This window comes from Adiantum capillus-veneris, chromosome 8 (assembly GCF_014529385.1).
Source record: "Adiantum capillus-veneris isolate H3 chromosome 8, ASM1452938v2, whole genome shotgun sequence".
Classification (NCBI taxonomy): Eukaryota; Viridiplantae; Streptophyta; class Polypodiopsida; order Polypodiales; family Pteridaceae; genus Adiantum; species Adiantum capillus-veneris.
In genome coordinates, this window is record NC_140938.1 from 69,748,723 (window position 1) to 69,768,118 (window position 19,396).

Below are 19,396 nucleotides of genomic sequence, written 5' to 3' on the forward strand. Positions count from 1 at the left end.
CACACAAGTAAATTGCAGATTTTGAGTTGTACATGCTATCATCGTGTATGCCTAATGAGGACAATAAGAAGCAAACGTTTCCATTGGTGATGCACGGTAAAGCGAAGGTGTGGTGTGAAGCTTTGGAAGGCAAGATCAAGGCATGCGTGGTCGGTTGTACGGCATACTTTTTTCATGTTTTCCATAAGAAGGCGTCCCAATTGAGGTGAATGTGAAGCTAAAGGCTCTTAAACAAGATGTAAGTGAGGATTTCAATCTATTTTTTGATTTTGTTAAAGCATGTTGGACACAATTATCGGCAACTATGCAGTTGGCTAATGGTGAGTACTTCAAGGTGGATAAGTTCATGGCATGCTTGCATCCCAAAGTGCGAGAAAAGGTTGAATTTGAAAGCCCATAAAACTACAAGGGTGCAGAGGTGATTGTACGAACTAAGACTAGGAAGATTAAGAAGAAAATTAAGCAAGGCATGTTGGGCTACAAGGTGGTGGTTCTACTCAACCACAGAGTCCTTAAGATGTTGTTTAGGATGAGAATCATGGGAATCAAGGTATGGGAGCTATTCCACAGCATTGGGAGCATACAGTCCAGGATTTGTCTGAGAAAATGCAAGAATTTCTATTAACTGTGATGAAGAGGGGACAACAAAGAGGATCAATAAGATTTTGGATGCAGGTATCATCTATTATATGAACGAGTCGGAGTGGGTTTCACATGTGGTCATCACTCCAACGAAGAATGGGAAGTAGAGAGAGTGCATCAACTACAATCTGTTCAATGCTACTACGGAGTGGGATCACTACTCTTTACCATTATAGGATGAAATCCTAAACCAAGTAGCGGGTCATGAAAGTTATTTGATTATGGATGGGTTACAGAATGTGCATCAGATTTTGTGGCCAAAAATTATGAGCCCCTTAAGTGGCAACAAAAGAAGACAAATTTTTAAAGTTTTTGTGGATTTTTTCTGGCCTCAAAGATGTGCTTCCTCTCTCTCTCTCTCTCTCTCTCTCTCTCTCTCTCTCTCTCTCTCTCTCTCCTCTCTCTCTCCTCTCTCTCTCTCTCTCTCTCCCTCCCCTTCTTGCTCTTTACACACGCATAGCATTCGTGCACTCACAATTGGTATTAGAGCGACGGCTTGGCGATGACAAGGAGCACAAGGGTTTTGAGAGCTTCAAGGTGATAGCTTGCTTTCTCTCAATGGTGGAGAGATCAAGAAGCTTTGTGAGAATGCAATGGCAGCTTGCGAGCTCAGCTTGCGAGTGGTGTATACTCTTATGGAAGCTCAGAAAAGAGTATGGAAAATTGTGTGTAAGTGAAGGTGTTTCCCTAAAAGCTGTGTGAGTAGTAGCATTGTTTTTAAATTCCTTTTTATGCTTGTAGAATGCAGATTTAAATATTCTACCCACTAAATCCCTTCGTTTTGATGTGGTCTACAACTTTGCAGAATACACTTTCTACAAAATCCTCACCGTTTTGTTGATATTCAGCTCAGACTGACTCTATACAAAAATTTTAAGTTTTTTGTTTTCACATAGTGTGCAAGATTAATGCATTTTTTGGAAGCACGGCAAGTGCTTAAAGTTGAGTGCATAAATTATGAGTTTAAGATGCAATTTCAGCATGTGCAGAGATTAATGCATTTTTTGGAAGCACAACAAGTGCTCAAAGTTGAGTGCATACATTATGATTTTAAGATGCAATTTCAGCTTGTGCAGAGCTTGTGGTTTGAAGGTTTTTGGTAGATTTGGGAAACAAAGCACGGAGGTGTTCACACACCATTGAAGCGATCTCTTGAGAGACACAGTTTTTGAGCACACAGGTGAAGCTTCTTTCACAAGTTTTCATAGGATACGTTGATAGTGATTTTGTGCTTTAGTTTATGATCTTTGCAAATGGATTTGCAGATGGTTATGGTGAGTGGTTGATGCCCATTATACATGCATTTTGGCGAGTGCTTTTGAGTGTCGATGAGCTCTCTTGAGTCTTGAGAGTATTGGTTTTGCATTGATCAAGTTTTTGGATTGCAACTCTTTTGGCGCTTGTTCATGCGCGGTCACTCTGTGGATGTATGCTGAGTGCGTATGTGGAATTGTGGAGCCATTTTAGCATTTCTACTCATTGGCATTGAGTAGTGTTTTGGTTTATGGTTTTGAGTCCTCTTTTGGAGACTGTAGTGGTCGAGGTTTACTCCCATTTTGCCATAACTTTTGTTGATAGATTTTTGTCAGTTTTTAGTGATCAAGAGCTTCTCCCACTTTGGCATCTTGGATGCGATTTTATGGTTGAGATTTGCATTGAGATTTTACTTCAATTGTAGAGGAGACTCTCTTGGTTTTTCACCAGGTTTTATGCATTTTATTACAGGTGCTAGAGCTCTATTTTAGCCAAGATTTGGCTTGTGCCTATACGGATGGTCATTTTGCTTGCGCTCTCATTGCATATGGTAACTATTTATGTGTGATTGGCCCTTTGTTTTGGCAGAGGGTTATGCGCTTTATGTGATGTTTATCATAGATTTGGTGGCAGGTGTTTGATCAGCTAGTTTTCTTTTGCATCATGTTGAGCGGTTATACTCTTGTGGACATTCCATTTACAATTTGTTTGGGCTGATGTGTAGATTCATTTTGTGCTCAATTATGGCATCTTGTAGTGACAGTTTGTCATTGGATACACAGGTTGGTGTATTATGTAGACATGCCGCTTGATGGCATTGTGGCAGGCCAGGACACAAGAGAAGACGTTATTTTAGGCGTTGGAGACAACATAAGATTCCATTAGATATTACTCAAAGTACGACTATGGTAGGCACTCCTATTTCTACAGGTTCACCTAGGCATGCATGGACTTTGTCTCACGATTGGTAGCTGGACAATAAAGCTTTACGCCATGTTTCTCCTTGTAGGGAATGGTTTAGCACGTTTTCTGCTCTGAAACATGATGGTGTTCATGGTGTGGGTGACATTCATTTTCGTTTTTCCAGTGGGAGTATGCTTGTGCTCCATGGTGTTAAAAATGTTCCTACTTGTGATAGCGCGAGGCCATGATGGTGCTCGTTTTACTCTTCTCTAGGTTCTTGGTGTCAAAGATGCCATAGTCTCTGTGTGTCAGTTTCCATACAAATTTTCGCAATCTAGGTGAGTACACTTTACTAATGAGCAGTGTGTAACACTTTGTTGATTTTGTGTGCACGGTCTAAGGAGAGACATGTAGAGCAGGACAGCTCTGTGAGTGCATGACTAGAGCACTCACCAGTCGTGGTGACAAATTTTGAGGCTTTGAGGGAGCAGAGCAGCGAGTCACATGTACCGGACATTGCAGTCATAGTGACTTTGCAGACATATACTTTTGCGGATGAGCTCCAGAGTGTTATGCACAATATGTCTAGAGATGTAGAGTCAGAGCGGACATGCTCTAGAGAGACACAGCGGATTGATCCTCTTAGGACAAAGATGCCTCCTACCACCGAGATGAGTGACATGGAGTTCTTTGACATGCTCATATTAGAGGTTGATATGGTGATGCCAGGACAATAAGATACAATCCCTATGGACAATGAGGGAGTGAAAACTACCCTAGATTCAGGGGATTGAGGTGTGGACATGTGCAGGGAATCATTTTCCCTTCCACTTCTCCTTGCGCTCCTTAGTGTTTGCTATTGCGGCCATAGCAGTCATCACACTTGCAGGGCATCATTTACCCTGCTGCTTCTCCTTGCTCTGAGTTTGCTATTGCGTCCTAGGTCATGAAAGACCAATTGTGCAAAGCACCACCAATTGGCATGCCACGAAAGATCAATGCTTGCATCACAATCTTACCCCTTGGCCCATGGTGAGTTAGGGAAGATCAGTGATCACGACCCCTTTACCCTAAGAGTTTCATTTGGGAAGAGTAAAAGGTTTGATCCTGCCGTGTGTGAGACTGACATGTGAGTTAAGCTCTGAACTTTTCCCCTAGGTAGCCCTAGCTCTATCTATGGCGTGAAGCAGTGCTCGAGAAAAAATCATTTTTCCAGACATACAAAATTCCTTTTCTTAATTTTGTCAAGAGTAAATTTAAGGAAATTAGGTTATTTTTTCAAGTTTTTACACTATTTTTCTCTATTTTCCCCTTACCCTCAACCGACATCTTTAAAATTGAAAACGACACGATATTAAGTTGAGACACATTTTTTTCGAACACTAGCGTGAAGAGAATAGCAGCGCCACCGCTCCCTCTTCCGTCTCATTGTCACAACTACTTTTAAGCATCATCACAAATACTTTTATCATGTTTAAGCTTCCTCACCACTGGCTTGTGCACAATAACGCCTCTCTGTTGTTCCAACACCTGGACAAGTTCCAACTGATAGGAGTCCAAGGAGTTTCAAATATCCCATGGTTTACTCTTTTCTTTGGCCCTCTCGAGGTATCAACAAAAGGATCGGATCTCCTTAAAACGCTCTGGAAGGCTTGGAACAGGTATAGACCCATCCTGAGGGTTAATTGGGAATCTAAACACAGCGTCGCAAGATATGCCCAATATCATATGTGAAGGGAACGCCCAATGCTGTGATTCCCTTAAATTGTATACAAAGGGTAGGCCTTCCTATACCCTATACATGATACAACATCATGGAATGCATTACTCGTAGGGTTTGCAAAGTAGGGGCATAATGAGGCAATCCTAGAAAGCTTTGCTAAAATGGAGTGTCAGGAAGTCTATTTGGATGCACCAACATGTGTTTTTTTGCATGCGATTTTGTAGCCAAAATAAGATTCTCTTCACTTCAGTACGGTATGCATCCCATGGTCCCAACATCCACCTATATCCCACACCCATTTCATTGCTTGTAATTGGGCTATCTAAAATGGTCTCAGATTTGGGTCAACAATGTTTACTAGCTACAATATTGATAAGTCTGAATTCATAGTATAACGAAGACATTAGACAAGATGAATGTGAAAGACCCATGTTGGTTATGAAATCCTTCTACTATACTCCACCTTACATTAGCTTAATTTTCATGAATGTACGGTGAAGAATAGTTCAAGAGTGTAGATGGAGTGATGATGAAGATGGTTGTTTGAAAAAATGACGCAAGAGTTGGAACATTAAAATATTTTACCCTTGATAACAAAGGGGACTCCAGGCTAGAGGAATCCTAGAGGGCAAAGCAAAATCAGCAATTAGACCTTGGTTAACCTCATGGTTAAATAGGAGTTTCTAAAATACGAAATATATTTGTATGGGAATTAATCTTGGTTTCTACTTGTTGAGAATTTTATAGGATATATCTTTAAGGCCTCTTAAGAATTTTCTTGTGATGTTAAAAGGACTCTTCTTCTTCTTGTTCGATTTTTCTTCCAACCTAGTAAGATGCAATGTTTATAGAGGCTACTTGTAGGTAGGATAAGCCACATGATTGGCGTGGACACCAATTAAACCCGCTTGAAGTGCTTCCTATAGGTTGAGGTAGAGTCAGGGACTCATGAGCAACCACATGAAACCCACTTGTATATATCGGTGTGGGTGGCTACAGGTAGGTGCTTCGAGTCAAGATTATCAAGTAAGAAGTTCATTAACCAGGGTCCTCACGTTGATGCCTCATACAAGTATGCAACTTGTTGAAGTGAATTGTAGTGTTACAGCTTGTGGATGAGCTTCTTGCTTAGGATCTCATCTCTTCGGGGTAGCAGTTTTGCCAAGCGTGCTCTACAATAATGTTTGGAAAATTATAAGTGGAAAGGAAGAGGATGAGAAGCACAATGGATATGTTCAATGTCTCGTCTTTCGCAGTTTGGGCACGTTGCTAAGGATTGCCCCATGAAAGCTTTGGTCCATATGTATGCCAAATGCAACTCCTTCACAAAAGCACAAAGAATTCTTGATAACCTTTGTGCTTAAAATGTCATCTCTCGGAACACTTTGGTTGCAAGGAACGGTTTGGTTGCAAGGTATGCTCAAGAAGTGTAGAGTCAAGTAGCCCTATGTTGTTTCCAATTGATGCGAAGTGAAGGAATCTCTCCAAACAAAACAACATATACTTGTTTCTTATGGACCTATGGCCTTTCCAAAGATGTTGACGTGGGTTAGACACTAGAAGTCATGAACTGAAGGGAGGTTATACTTATAAAGAGAAGAGTACTAAGTAGTAACTAACTAGAAAGAGGAGGACAAACAAAAATAACATACTTGGGAGGGGACAATATCCTCTTCAATGTCTTTTAGCAGCAGCTAGAAGCTTTCACCTCTTTGACAATGTAGCTGGGGGGATGGCAACATTGTGACTTAACATCGTGAGCTTTTGTGAGGGAGGTACCGCATACCTAGCTAGGTACTGTTGGAGCTATATATGGCTCACTCTACTGAACTTGGTCTCACCTATATATTTGTATCTTGTCCTCAATATGAATCAGTCTTTGGGAGCGTATATGGTGTGTCTCTTGTCTTGTCTCTCTCTCTTTCTCTCTACATCTCAACATGGTATCAGAGCGGTAACGATCACGCGCCGATTCAATTCATGGTGACAACAGTATGTGTATGCGATTCGCATGTAAGATTTAAAATTGTTACAAATTTTATTTTTGAACGTTGATTCTTGTTAACTGTGGTTGTTTTGTGTTACGAAGAATATGATTAGTGTTTTATGTGGCGTTTATTTATAATCAATCTAATCGTTGATTACGTTTTCTTGTTAATGACACTCTGAAATTCATCTCAATTTTTCTTGCTGTTCGTCTCCTCGAGCTCTTCGATTTGAGTTCTAGGTTTGCGCCAATCGGAGTTCGCAGCAGAAAGTTATGCTGTTTTTACTGCAATAGAGCTTGACGCAGCTTTCTTTGTCCTACTTCTTCGTGAAGCGTCCGCGATTGTTTTTTCTTATTTTGGCGTTAACTTTTTCGAGAAGATTTAGCTTTTTGCTATTCGTATTGTGGCCGTCAATCTTGCGTCTCACGCCACTCTATTTTGAGGACTCGTTTATCATTAACGTCTCCTTTACCCTGTCTTTTTTGGGTGACGTCTCTCACATCTTTGGACGTTCCTTGAGCATCCTTCTTACGTTTATCGTTGACAGAACGCAGTACTCATATCTCTCTCATTCTCAATTGCGGCCTTCACCATATATGGTGTGCAAATTCTGCGATCTTATCTTATACGTCTTCTCGCAACAAGATATGGCTATGAATATTCTCATCAACGGCTTTCCTTCTGGCCAGCGTTCTGTTCCTCCTTTCCAAGGTCAAGGATTTCCAGGCTGGAAAGCAAAGATGTTGTTAATTCTTGAAGGCGATGAACTCTCCGATGTTGTTCTTGGAAATCGTGTTTGTCCGCCTCAGCCTGTTGATACGGATAATGATAACGTGCTTATCATTGAAGGACCTATATTTGAAGATTGGAATGTTGCCTATACAGATTGGCAACGATGTGATAAAGCAGCTCGTCGGTATATTCTTTCTGCTCTTACTGATTCCCTTTTGCTTGATATGTATGAACTGCCTACTTCCCATGACGTATGGAAGTACCTTATTGCAAAATTTCAAAAAAAATCTGTTACAGAAATACTTTATTTGAGGGGGTTGCTTAACAAGTTACAATATGAAGTTGGTACTGCCATGACGGGACATATTGAGTCTTTCAAATCTATTATTAATCAACTTGCTGCTACCGGTGATCCTGTTCCACAAAAGCAACTGATTACACTTCTCCTTGATACGGTGAAGGACTCTTCTTATGATAACATTGTTACTATTCTCTCTAATAAAGATGGTCTTGATTTCGACCAAGCTTGCATGTCTTTAATTGAATACTCTCAACGTCAAGAACGTCGGAATGCTGGTCACGATACAACTATGATTTCACAAGAGGAGACTGAGTCACAACAGATGGAACGTGCTTTTTATGCTCGAAGGCGTCCATTTCAACGAGGAAACCGCAGAGGTGGCCGTCGCGGTAATATTTTCTCTCGTCTCAAATTTCCTAATAAGCAATGTTCTTACTGCAATAGAAATGGCCATACTGAAGATGATTGTTGGGCACGTCAATATGATGAAGAACACAATATTACCACAAAACAACCACGTTTATCTAGAGACTCTTCTTCTTCTTCTTGTGAATATTGTGGAGGATCTGATCATCCCACTCATATGTGCTACAAGCGTCGATTCGACACAGATCGGAATAGAGCATATGCTACTGAACATCGAAACAACATTGTACCAGAAACAAGCTGCGTCCTATGTTCAGTTGCTCCAGACAGAATACTTCATGTACGTGATGGATCACTTTTTATTGTCGATTTTGGTGCTACAGGAAATATGACATATCAGTCTAAGTGGCTCCATAACTATCATCCACTGCCATTTCAACGTGTTGTTTATCTTGCTGATGATACTACTTGTCAAGTAAAGGGTATTGGAGACTTATATCTTGGTACCTTATCTTCTTCCACTCGAATTTTGTGAGGAGTATTACATGTACCAGATCTTCAACGTAATCTTCTTTCAGTTGCTAGACTTGTTGATCTTGGTCTGTTTGTTGGATTTGATTATACCAAATGCCGAATTGAGAAAGATGGACAAACTATAGCCACTGCTCCTCGAAACGATAATTTTTTTGAACTCTCTCTCAACGATGCTGTAGCAAATATTGTCACTGCTCCAGGTGATCATGATTGCAAAGTATGGCATCACCGTTTTGTTCATGCTGATTTCTCAAAACTCCTTGATCTTCAACGTCGTGATCTTGTTCATGGCATGGATCTTAAAGCCCATCCCCATATGGGAATTTGTGAATTTTGTGCTCTTGGGAAACACAATCGTAAACCCTTTCCTCTTTCAAATACAACTCATTCTCATGACATATCGGATCTTGTTCATACTGATATATGTGGACCTCTACCTTCTTCGAGATCACAATATCGCTACTTCATTACTTTCATTGATGATTTGTCAAGGTGTACGACTGTATTTCTACTGAGACAAAAATCTGAAGCCTTATCTGTTTTCAAACAATTCCACAAGGCTGCGGAACTTCAAACTGGTCGTCGCCTTAAGAAGCTTCGTAGTGACAATGGAGGCGAATATGTTTCTCGAGAGTTTGTGAGTTACTGTGCTGATAGTGGAATTCATCATGAACACACTATTCCATATTCGCCTCAACAGAATGGTGTTGCTGAACGAAAGAATCGAACTATTCTCAATGCTGTAAGATGTATGCTGATTCATTCTGGCTTATCGCGTGTTTTCTGGGCTGAAGCTACTTTGACAGCAACATTTATTCAGAATCATCTTCCTACTACTGCACCCTCTGGTAAGATACCCATCACAGCATGGACAGGTGACATTCCTTCTGTATCTCATTTTCGAACCTTTGGATGTATTGCTTATATTCATGTTCCCAAAGAAACACGAACAAAGCTTGATGCTCCTGGTCTTAAAGTTATTTTTATTGGATATTCTGACACTTACAAAGGCTACAAATTCTATGACCCTTCCTCCAAGAAAGTAATTGTGAATCGTGATGCTACTTTTAACGAACAGCTTATGGGAGGCTCATGGTCCATGGATGATTCTGATGATACTAAATCATTGCTTCAGGCTTTTCCATTTCTTTCAGAAGATGAAACTCTTCCTATAGAGCAACTTTCCTCCTCACAACCATCCATTCCAAATGTTGCCAATGATGATATTGATATTTTTGTTGATCTGCCTATTGATTTTGAACATGGCTCATGTCATGTTTATGATGACGATATTGCTGATAATGCTTTTTCTACTTCTGAAGATCCCGTTATTTATGATGAAGCTATCTCTTCACCACAAAAGGATCAATGGCAAGAGGCTATGGAAGCAGAGTACGATTCTCTTATCTCTAAAGGTACATGGATACTAACTGAATTACCTCCTGGTCGTACAGCTATTAAATGTAAGTGGGTGTATAAAACAAAAGTAAAAGCAGATGGATCTTTTGACAAGTTCAAGGCAGGTTTAGTTGCAAAAGGTTACTCCCAACTAGCTGGTGTTGATTACCAAGAGACTTTTTCACCAGTTGTTCACATTACAAGTGTTCGAGTTTTATTGGCATTTGCTGTTCAATTTGATTTAGAAGCTCATCAAATGGATGTGTGAACTGCTTTTCTTAATGGTGACTTGGAAGAGGAAATTTATATGGAACAACCAGAAGGGTTTGTTATTCCAGGTAAAGAAGACCTTGTTGCTCAACTCCATAAGGCACTATATGGTCTCAAACAAGCTTCGTGAGCCTGGTATACAAAATTTGATCTTTTTCTCACCTCTAAAGGATTCATCTCTTGCTCGTCAGACCCCAACTTATACATAAAACGCCAAGGTAGCAGTTTTGTGATTCTTGCTCTTTATGTGGATGATACCATCCTTGTTTCCAATGATTTGGGATTTCTTCAGCAAGTGAAAAAGTTTTGTCTTCTGCATTCGATATGGTGGATCTTGGAGAGATTCACTCTTGTCTTGGCATTCAAATCCAACGGAACCGTACAAAAGGTATTTTATTCCTTCGACAGTCAAAGTTTATTGTAGATACTATTCAAAAATTTGGTATGGAATTTGCACATTCAGCCAACACACCTTGTCTTGCGAGCTCTACGAAGAATACTTCTGACAATGGCGGTCAACTTGTCACAAATCAACCTTATGCTAACTTGATTGGATGTCTTCAGTTTGTTGGCATGAACACTCGTCCTGATATTCTGTTTGCTGCTAACTATCTTGGACAACATCTTGCATGTCCTTCTCTTAAGCATTGGTCTGCTGCAAAGCGTGTATTGAAATACTTGAAAGGCACTACAGATTTTGGTTTAGTCTATCGACGACAACTCACATCGGATTCTATGCAATCTCTTTCTCTTTGGGTTACACAAATGCAGATTGGGCAAGCTCACATTTATCTATGCGATCTACTAGTGGAAATTGCTTCTTTATAAACGGTTGTCTTGTTTCTTGGACCAGCAAGAAACAACGTTGTGTTGCAGTTTCTACGACTGAGTCAGAATATGTTGCGGCATCACTTGCAGCTCGTGAGTTGATTTGGCTTCGACAAATGCTGGTTGATATTGGTCACTCTCCTCTTTCTAGCACACCCTTGCGGTGTGACAACCAAAGTGCTATTAGTCTTGCAAAAGACTATGTTCAACTTGATAAGTCAAAGCACATTGCTATACATTGTCATTATGTCAGGTATAAAGTACGCAAGGGAACCATTATGGTTGAACACTGTCCAAGTGACCAGATGATTGCAGACATTTTGACCAAAGGCCTCAATGAGTCATGTTTCATCCTCTTGCGCTCGGAGCTCGGAGTTGCTTCGGCCTCACTCTTTCTAGATTAGCTTCTTTTCTATTGTAATAGCTTTGTACATATGACATTGTAATCTTTTAGGTACCATGCACTATGCACACTCCACATTTGCACCTTGTGATATCTAAGTCACTTGAATATTTGTACATAGATGCACAATTCACTTTCACATCATCACCGCTGGTTCATATTTGACATTGTATAGGGGCTTGGGTTTTTCCCTTGAACTCCCCAAGGGTTTTTTCATCCAAAGCTAGAGACCTTTGTTTGAGTGGGGTGTTGGAGCTATATATGGCTCACTCTACTGAACTTGGTCTCACCTATATATTTGTATCTTGTCCTCAATATGAATCAGTCTTTGGGAGCGTGTATGGTGTGTCTCTTGTCTCGTCTCTCTCTCTTTCTCTCTACATCTCAACAGGTACGATTGGGGGAAGGCGACCTCCGGTGGGGGGCCAATGGTCCCTTGCCCCCAATCGTACCTAGCTAGGTATGCGGTGCCTCTCAAGAACAAGCTCATGATATTATTCATTGTATGAAAAACACTCAAAAAGACTCCGTTTTCCTACATGTGGGTTAGACACTAGAAGTCATGAACTGAAGGGAGGTTATACTTAGAAAGAGAAGACTACTAAGTACTAACTAACTAGAAAGAGGAGGACAAACAAAAATAACATACTTGGGAGGGGACAATATCCTGTTCAATGTCTTTTAGCAGCATGTAGAAGCTTTCACCTCTTTGACAATGTAGCTGGGGGGATGGCAACATTGTGACTTATCATCGTGAGCTTTTGTGAGGGAGGCACCGCATACCTAGCTAGGTACGACTGGGGGCAAGCGACCTCCGGTGGGGGGCCAATGGTCCCTTGTCCCCAATTGTACCTAGCTAGGTATGCGGTGCCTCTCAAGCACAAGCTCATGATGTTATTCATTGTATGAAAAACACTCGAAAAGACTCTGTTTTCCTACATGAGAAAATTTATAAATCTTATTGTGGTGTTGGCGATGCGCCAGACTGCACAAACCTTAGATAGGGCTAAAATGATGTTCCTCATTAGTGGCACTTCTTTGTCACTCTTTTCACACGTTGTCGTGCTGTGACACGTACATAGTGGGAGCGCATCCTATAAGAGTTATCTTGTAACTTTTTAGATACATAGTTATATTTTCTATAATGTACATATGCATGTTTAAGTATAATAATATGCTTTCTATCTCATCCTATTATTTATCTCAAGGGTAACCTATTCTTACTTTACCATCAGAAAATACTATGGAAAAAGCGTCAATAGCTCCGCCTCTTTAACTTGGGGCAAAAAGCATTGATTCTTTATTTCTACTATCTCATTATCATCTCACACCCTATCTAGATCCTATATCTAGGGTAAACTCCAATATATATATATTCTATGTATTTTTCATATTTTTCTTATATTTCTTTTTAAATAGCTACTAGGTGGGAATCAAATCCTAGTGGGACACTAGGTGGCATGATTTCAAAGATACACTTATTTTAATGCATTATTGCAAGCATGATCACAAAAATTTGTCAAAGAGCAATGTCATGCTTTCATATGGCATGAGGTTTCCTTTGGAATCAAATGAAAGTCTAGGCTAAGAGGACCACAGGAAGACTTTTGCTGCCAGAAATGGATCCTATTTTGATGATTTTTTTACACAAGGTTCCAATCTGAATTGGAAAACAATTTAAAAATGAAAATCGTAGCTAATGAGCTGAATTTTATGCCCATATTTTTACTTTTTTATTTGGAGCCACAGTTGAGGAGATATGATCAAAATACTGGACCCCAGTCTGCCCACATCATGCAGGGAACTGATTTCCAACTTTTCCAATTTCTGTTCACACTGGCTCCTCTCTTCTTGTGTAAACCCTTGGGGGTTCCCTTCACCTATAAAACGGGACCTTTTCTTCCTTGAAAACAACTCAAGGATTCAATCCATTGATGAGAGAAATTATTGAGGGAGTGAGTAGTAATGCCTAATTGTACTTAGCCATTAACATAAGCCCAAGCCTACACTTTCTCCTAGAGGAAGACTAGCCATTCTTGTACGCTATCCTTGAAAGGTCAACTCTAATCAAAGAAGGTCTTGCACTTGGCGTATCAATCAAAGTGGAGTTCTCTCCTCTTCTTCTCTCTTCGTCAATAATGGTGCCAAAGGGTTTGTCAAGTAAGATGTGTTCTACATTGATGTTTTCTTGATTTCTTGTTGTTTTCTTTTTTATCTATAATCGAACATATATATATATCTCTAATATCATCTCCTTAACCAAATATATCTTTCTCACTCTTAGTAATTCATCCTCTCTACAAATTTTAGGTTCTCCTTGCTACAGGTACATCTCTCCCCGCAGTATCCTTATTGCCTACGGGCAAGAATAGGGCCTGGGAGGGAAACTCTCTTCTCTTGTCTTCCCTTCTCTTCTCTCATATTCTACATTTCTCACATACTATCCTAGATGAATAACCCACATGATGATATTTTCTATTGCTTTCACTCTGTACGATATATTAGAATTAACGTATGGATTAGCCGTAAAATACACTTTCAACAACGTATAGTGTTTCTCTTTGGCCCAGAAAGGCTCAATGAAATACTTCTATTACCGGATCCCATTATACTACCTCTCATAGACTATAAATTTTCTTTTGACGTAAGCGTAGTTATCTTGCTATGAACCAAGAGGTTTTGTACACATAATTAATCCCAATCACTAGACAAAATATATATATTATGGTAAGCACAAAACTACAATTCCAAAGAACAATTCGTAGCCTATTTGGTCAGCCAAGATTGAATGCCATTAACTCATATATTAACCCTTTCATACTACCCATGATACGATATGACCATAGCCTTGATGTTTTCATCTTTGTGTTGTTTTGACATTCTCTTTTGTGTTCTTTCTTTGTGTGTGTGAGTGCAAGAGAGAAAGAGTGGGTCTTGTTTGATTGCACTTATTTCCAAACCCTAGTCTTCATGGCATCTATGGTTTAACTCCTTCATATAGTTTTTGTTGAGTTCTCTCATAAACTCTCACAGCCATAAGCTCGGTGCTTTCCCAACAAGATAGCAAATTTCTCGACAGCGTGAAGCCCATCGTGCAACATTCTTTAGAATTATCATTAATGAAACAAAAACTGCGACATGGCTGGAGGGTGATGTATTGTTGGTAGGAGCCCTCGAAGAAGCCCATATGACGCGGCCACGCCGAGTGATGGTGCATGGGATGCCTATCCTGCTTGCTCACCGTTGCCTTGTTAGTGTCGAAGCCCAAGTTTTGCAAATGTTCCACCACCCTCACCGCGCTGGGGTTTCCTGTAGCTTGTTCCATGTACCATCATATGCACATCTCACATGCATATGCTCTTCTCTCTTTCTCTCTCTCTTCTAATCATCAAGCAGCTTGTTCCATGTGCTGTCATATGCGCATCTCACATGCATGTACTCTTCTCTCTCTCTCTCTCTCTCTCTCTCTCTCTCTCTCTCTCTCTCTCTCTCTCTCTCTCTCTCTCTCTCTCTCTCTCTCTCTCTCTCTCTCTCTCTCTCTCTCTCTCTCTCTCTCTCTCTCTCTAGTACTAGCCAGCAATGGATTCGACCTGCACGCAGGTAGCGTTTATTAGAGGCGACAGCTTCACTCTTGGCGCAGAAGTTCAGGCGGCTTGAGGGCTTGTAGGACAACATATTGTCTCTCTCTCTCTCTCTCTCTCTCTCTCTATTTGACCTGCACCACTTTCTTATGTATTGTTGGTGAGTAGACTCGCTCTCTCTCTCTATGGCGACGCAGAAGTCCGGCCGGCTTGAGGGCTTGCAAGAGAGCATGACTATCTCTCTCTCTTTCTCTCTCTCTCTCTCTCTCTCTCTCATATCTGCCTACACACTTGCTTACATACTCTTGGCGGGTAGACTCTCTCTCTCTCTCTCTCTCTCTCTCTCTCTCTCTCTCATATCTATCTGCCTGCACCACCTGCTTACGTACTATTGGCGGGTAGACTCTCTCTCTCTCTCTCTCTCTCTCTCTCTCACACACACACACACACACAAAAATACACACACACACACACACACACACACACACACACACTTGTTCATTGAGCAGTGATCTCACTAGAAGGATATGCCTTAAGTTCATGCCTTAAGTTCAGCCGCAAGGGTAGACGACAGCACTTACAAGACGGTAGAGCTCAGGTTATGCTTTGGTCCACCAAGCCAAGTCCACAGAGCATGGAGGAGGACCAACGATGTACTTTCAAAGGACAAAACTTGCTTATTTGACATCAACTCACCATTGCTTGTGGGTAAAGAGATCCCTTTTGCCCAGTACTTCGTGTGCGCGTATGTTCTTGATTCTTTTGGAGAAAAGGTTGCATATGGACAAAGCTCAGATGCTCAAAAGACCAGCAATCTATTTACCATTGAGCCCATTTCAGGAAGGCATGCATAAATTGACATAGCCGCAGGTGTCTTTTCAGCCTTCTCTGTGGTTTCTCTGTTTGGTTTCTTCTTCCATGAGAAGATGGGATCCAAGAAGAATTAATTAAGCCTGATGAATTCTAAAGCAAATCACATCAGATGGGTCCTTGCTAAGCCTTTCAAGGACTAAAAGCTACAGACATTGAAGAATACATCAGGGATTTTTGCTTTGTATGTAGATTTTCACTTTTCATTGCTCTCTATGTGGCTGTTAGTGTGAAGCCTCTCGCTTTTCATATGCAAATAGATTGCGAGTGCTTGCCAAATTCAATCAATGGATCATTTTGAGTATCTCGCCATCTCTCTCTCTCTCTCTCTCTCTCTCTCTCTCTCTCTCTCTCTCTCTCTCTCTCTCTCTCTCTCTCTCTCTCGTAAACACCCACAGTCTCATTCGTTAGGCAGACGTTGCATGAGAATGCATTTCAAAAATGTGGTTTTGGAGCCCCATTGAAAAATCTGGAGTTTATTATGGGCCATGGATCGATTCTTTTGGAACATCAAAGCCAGAAATATTCTTCTTCAGGCCACTAACTCAAATATACCTCCTAAGTATCCTCTCTTGCCGCTAGCTCGATACCTCGACAATCGACAATGGACCAGCATAACATTGTAAGAAGGTAAGCACCATATTCAATCATATTGGGATAAATACTGAGGCGGTTCGGGGCGGGCAACAACAAGAGTGGCCTCTAAACACCCTTCGAGGCTCCCGTGCTGCTCAATTGGGGCTGGAGCTAGCACAATCAGAGACAACAAACACCCACAGCCAGAAACCAAACAAGAAAAGGGACACCACCTAGTTGTAGATGTGAACTAGGATGCACCTGATATCTCCTTATACTCAAACGCACAGAGAGGGGAATGCAAGATAGCCACACACACCAAACACAAACATTCACCACACCAGAGAGAGGTAAGAGCACAAATCCACTTGAGCAACTTAGTCTTAGCCTTAAAGGCTAGATGCACACAAAGCTTGATGAGAAATAGAGAGACAACACAAAACTTGACCTTGTTGCCAATACACAAATTGTCTTAGGGTCACGGGAGCCCTCTCACCGAGCACCCTCTTACAATTGACTTTTTAGGCAAAAAATTCAACAAGCCCTCAAACCATCAAGCATGAAATAGAACAACAGACTTGAAGGAAAATATACCTTCAACCACCTGATGAGCCAACTTATCAAGTCAATTTGGAGAGAAGAGTCATAGTTGCAGCATAGAATTGCACCCAAAACTATGAATCTTATTTATGGACAAGAGTAGGCTACAAGTGTGATGCAGAGTATGGTATCACTCCACTCCTCTAGATGGCATAACTAACTTCAAGCTTCTCCATGCACTTATGTGTAGTGATGGAATAGAGCACTCACAATGCACACACTCTACACAACTAGGCTTGAAGAGTGGTGTGTTATGTGTTGAGAATGGTTTGGTGTAGTGTGATCATGTGATAATTTACAAGGGAGAGAAGGGCTCTATTTATAGGTGTTACAAGCCCCGATTAGGATTATACCTAATCAAGTTTATTTGAAGAAATCAAAGATTATGCATATTTTAAAAAAAAAAAAACGGTGGGTCTCTCTTATCCTTTGAGTCACATGGATGTGGGCTCAAGGAAGAGAATTATTGAGGATGAAAGGAGAGAGGGATTGAGTGAATAATTTGGGAGTGCCTACTCTAGTAGAGGGTGCATTTTACAATAAGGTTAGTGGTTAGTAGTTAGTAATTATAACTAAAAAATATTTACAAAATCACTCACCAAATGGTGAGATATATGATGAGAAAAGTTAGAGAAGGGATAAGCTTGTAAAGCAAGGTTGAAGCTTTGGGGAAGTTGACATTCACCTCTTTACAACACCGATAGAAGAGGCGTTCAGCATGGCGAAGTAGCGCGTGTTGATGAAGCTATGTTATCCTCAAACCTTGGAAAATTCATGATAAAAGCCTTCATTTGCAGAGGTTAACCTTGGATTTTTTCTGATTTTTTGAAGTTCTTTACAAAGCTGAAGAGAGTATGGTAATATGGACATATATGTAGAGAGAAAGGGGAGCACCTAGGGGTGTAGAAATGGAGGATGAAGGCTATGGAGGTGTGAGAGAAGTGGCAATGCTGAAGAGAGTGAATTAGGACATGGGAGTTGTAGGTTTGGGAGTGGGAAGGAGAGGGAGGAGTGTGTGTGTGTGTAGAAGTGTGGAAAGAGGTGAGAGAAGACTAAGGGCTACTTGTGAGAAAAGTGGGCAGACTGGGGTCCGCTCAAAAAATCATAGCTCACCGGAGGTTGCTCCAAAAATCACCAAAATGTTTGAGGTGATTATTCAGCTTTTGTTCCACATTTTCTCTTTAGACCACCGCTCCAAATTCGGAGTGCAGACGGGTGCCAAAAATCTCACCAAAAACCCTTTTTTTATGCCTGCAAAAGTCTTTTAGTGGCCCCCTCCTTTGTTGAATTTGTACAATGCATCCAAGAGTGAGCCCCTCCTTTGTCATATCATAATACAAAGCATCCAAGTTTCCCTTTACACATGCATGGAGGAGGATTATTGGTGAATAAAGCAATATATACATGGTGGGACTAGTGTATGGACTATTCATGGATTTTAGCTCAATGAGCACATGGTGTCAGAATAATGAGTATAAATAATAATAAAATATGGAGAAATTATGGATATAAAAAGATATTGGAATCATATGATATGGTCCCTCTTTGTATTATTTTGGGTGAAAGAGGAAAAGGTATGCAAGTAAATAATATAATAAACGCGACTAAGAGAGTAGAAATCAATTTTTGTTTTCACGAGGGTGAGGGTGAAAATGTAGGGGTGATTTGTAGAAAAGAAAAAATATGAGGTAAGAGTATGTACACATTGGCAAAATACTTATGGTGTAAGAGAATGAAAGAAGGAATATACAGGTTTAATAAAACACACACCTAAGTATAAATATTTAAACAAAATACCAAAATAATTATAGAAAATCCCTATTTTTAGGCCATATATACAATGCAATATTTACACACAAATGGGTCATAATATTTTTCATTTTTTTATTTTTTTTGGCTCAACTAGCCCAGCGACTAGCTAGCTGAGGGTTTTTAAGAAAATATGGGGAAAGTCCCCTAACTCACACACGCCTATGCACAGTGAAATGGTAGGGATAGCCACACTGTTTGGGTGATTTTGGTAGGGTGAGGTAGCTTACTATGGAAATTATGGAAAGCCGAAAAACGGCTATCAATACTATACTTTCATGCATTTCTTTTCATTAAATACACACATTCCATATGAATGATAAGGGGTAACAAGCAAGATCTTAAGTGTTTTCAAATTCAAACTACATTAGAATCATTGAAAGGGAGTTAATAATCCTTCCTTCACTACAAATATTATGCATCAAATCCCTTCAAATTCTTCTCTTTCATCCAGAATTTTATGATTTTTAGATAGTCCATGGTATAAATATGACTTTTTGTCCTTGACTAAAGGAGAGATGTGAAGGCAATTTTTGTGTATAAGTATATAACTGTGTGGATGGAGAGAGAGAGAGAGAGAGAGAGAGAGAGAGAGAGAGAGAGAGAGAGAGAGAGAGA